A 3,626-nucleotide genomic window follows, 5' to 3' on the forward strand; every position below is an offset into this window, starting at 1 on the left:
CTACTACATGTCTACTATGTGCCAGCTTGGTGGCACAATGAATAGAGCATTGGGCTTTCTCTCAGGAAGACTAATCTCCCTGAGTTCAAATCCGGCCTCATACATTTAGTAGTTATGTAACGCTAGGAACGTCACTCCACTCTATTTGCTCAATTCATCTCTAAGATGAGCTGAAGGAGGAAAAGGCAAACCATTACAGTATCTTTGCCAAGAAAACATCAAAATGGGGGATCATGTAGAGTTAGATATGATTGAAACGACTCAACAACATTTGCTAGACACAGTGCTAAGTACCGGGGATAAAAATAAAAGTCAAAAGACAATCCTTATCTCCAAGGAGTTTAAATTCTAATAGGAAAGACAACATGAAACCAAATACAAACAAAGTAAGCTATCTACAGGAAAAATAAGAAATAAGTAACTGAGGGAAGGCACTGAAATTAACAGGGATTAGAGAAAGTTTCTAATAAAAGAAGGGATTTTATTTAGAATTTAAAGGAAGTTAGGAATCTAATTTGAAAAATGCAGGATTAAGCCTGAGATCAAATCCTATAAGAAAAGCATCATGGTAAAATCAATAGAAGGAAGGCCTCAAATTCACTAAACTTGATTTATGTTCTGCTTTTAGCACTGGCTGTGTGACCCTGGAGAATTCTCTTGACCTTTAAGTTTTATAGGGAACTATTTAATAATGGAATTTGGAAAGCAGGCACTATAAAACTTTAGTAGAGAATATTTCTGTAAATGGGACCACTCTGTATCAATGAAATGACAGGTTCAGGCCTTATCTGATGTATGAGCAAAGAGTTTATAGCATTATATTCTACAAAGTAAAGGATCTAGAAATGTACCTTGCAAGTCATTAAAACATTAATTCTGCAAATCATTAGTTGAGTAAAGGACTTTAATAAAGAATTGATCTACCAAATTGGAATTATTGTTAAAGTTAAACACACCACTGGGAACTCATCAGCTAGTGTTAGGAGAGTAATCACCCTCAATATTACCCTTAAAGTTCAGAAAGTAATAACAATCACTCCTTGGGGGATACAACCCACCAATATGAGTGGAAGAATATGTGAGTGATCCACAGAGGCTTATTACAGAACTGTGCAGTGTTTACATTTCAAAATATCAGTTCCAAACAGGAAATGACAGAAGCAGCAGTTTTTGATAAAAACTATTAATTTGTATAGGTCCAAACACAGATCCCTGAAATATTCCCCTAGAGAATTCCTGCCACAATAACAGGGAAGAATTAACAGCTACTCTTTGAACAGAATCATCCAAGTAGTTTTTTATTGATCTTATTGCATTTCTGTATAATTCATTTCTCCTTCAAAAGAGTAATAGCAGTATATGTTGTACCAAAAGCTTTGCAAAATCAAATTAGCCTGTATTTAGAAGAACTTAATCTACTAATTAAATAATTCATCACATAAAGGACTTAGTTCATAAAATCACTGCAACCCCTTTTAGATACCTGCTGGCTATCCCTTAAATGACTGATGCCAGAATTTTCATAGGAATAAGAGTTAAGTTCCCTTGCCTAGAGGTAGTAGACTGTTTTCTTTATTTTAAAAGTTAATTTAATTTTTAAAGAGTCAATAACTGATTGACTGACTGACTTTTTATCTTGTGGTACCACTTCCACTTTCAATAATCTTTTGAATATCCTTTTTAGGAAGCAGTCAAGCAATCACATCTTCTATTTCTTTCATGATCTATCTAGTCTAGATTCCTTAAATTTACCAAGGGCAGGTATATACATTTGCCACATCTCCTTATTTATGGGTTAGCTAATCTCTGTCAGTTATTTTTGTTATGTTATTTTCAGTGCATATATTATTCTCATTTATAGAGAAAATGGAAAAAAAACGAATTGAATATTTCTGTTTTATCATCAAGATTATCATTTCATCTACTTGAAACAAAAATAAAATTCCTACTTCGTTTCTCCTTTATAATTTCAATATATCTTATAATTTCTATTTTCTTTTGCTTTTTTCAAATTTAGCATTCCTGGTGCTTAAAAAAAATAGCAGGAATATGCCTCATTCAAGACATACGCTATTCATAAATCTTCAAATGAAAGCCCAGTTTGGGGGTGGTGCCAAGACAGTGGAGTAGAATTAGGAAATTGTGTGAGTTCCCACACCAGCCACCTCCAATACCTGCAAAATATGACTCTACACAAATTTTAGAGCTGCGGAACACACAAAGTGATAGAGAGAAACATATCTCCCACTGAAGAGAGCCTGGTAGGCTGACAGGAAGGGTCTATTGTACCGCGCTGGGAACTGAATACAGTCCTGTGTAAACAGCATAGGTCCAGACCCAGGGTGGCCCTGACCAGTGGCCCAGATTAGCTAGAGTGGACTTCAGGGCAGTGAATTGTTTTCTGGGGACAAAAAGGATCAAAACGTAGAATGAGAAGAAGTCAACACAGTTGAAACTCCTTCTTCTAAAGCTTCCATGAAAAAAATATGAAGTGTTTTCAGGCCATGGAGAAGCTCAAAATGAATTTTGAAAATCAAGTAAGAGAAGTAGAGGAAAAATTGGGAAGAGAAATGAGAATAATGAAAATAATGAAAAGCAAATCAATAGCCTGCTAAAGGAGATGCAAAAAATACTGAAGAAAATAACACCTTCAAAAATAAACTAACTCAGGGGGCAGCTAGGTGGCACAGTAAATAGAGCACCAGCCCTGGAGTCCAGAGGATCTGAGTTCAAATCTGGCCTCAGACACTTAACACAAATACTAGCCGTGTGACCTTGGGAAATTCACTTAAGCCCAATTGCCCTCCAAAAAGCAAAAATAAAAACAAATATGTAAATAAATAAACAAATTCAAACAGCAAAAGACATGCATAAAGCTTTAAAAAAGTCAAATTGCTTACGTAGAAAAGGAATTTCAAAAACTCACTGAAAAGAATAATTCTTTCAAAATTAGATTGGAGCAAATGGAAGCTAGTGACTTTATGAGAAATCAAGATACTATAAAACAGATCCAAAGAAATGAGAAAATAGAAGGTAATGTAAAATATCTCACTGAAAAAACCGCTGACCTGGAAAATATATATAGGAGAGATAATCTAAAAATTATTGGACTATCTGAAAGCCAAAAAAAAATCCTTCAAGCAATTCTCAATTGCCCTGATATTCTAGAAACAGAGGGAACAATGGAAATCTCTTGAACGAATTCACCAATTGCCTCTTCAAAAAGATTGAAAAAAGAAAACTTCTAGGAATATCATAGCCAGATTCCAGAGTTCCCAGCTCAAGGAGAAAATATTACAAGCAACCAGGAAGAAACAATTTTAGTATTGTAGAAACACAATCAGGGTAACAAAAAATCTAGCATTTTCTACATTAAGGAATTGTCAGGCTTGGAATATGAAATTACAGAGGTCACAGGAGTTAGGATTAAAACCAAGAACCACCTATGCAGCAAAACTGAGTATAATGCTTCAGGGGGAAATATGGTCATACAATTAAATAGGGGACTTTCAAGCATTCTTTTTTATTTTTGAAAGCAATCGGGGTTCAGTAACTTGCTCAAGGTTACACGGCCAGTTATTTCTGGGTGTGGTGCTGAGTGTCTGAGCCCGGGATTCGATCTCCAG

Source organism: Petaurus breviceps, unplaced genomic scaffold (genome assembly GCF_028583685.1).
Source record: "Petaurus breviceps papuanus isolate PSGF00001 unplaced genomic scaffold, PetGlider_PUasm1.0 188, whole genome shotgun sequence".
Lineage (NCBI taxonomy): Eukaryota > Metazoa > Chordata > Mammalia > Diprotodontia > Petauridae > Petaurus > Petaurus breviceps.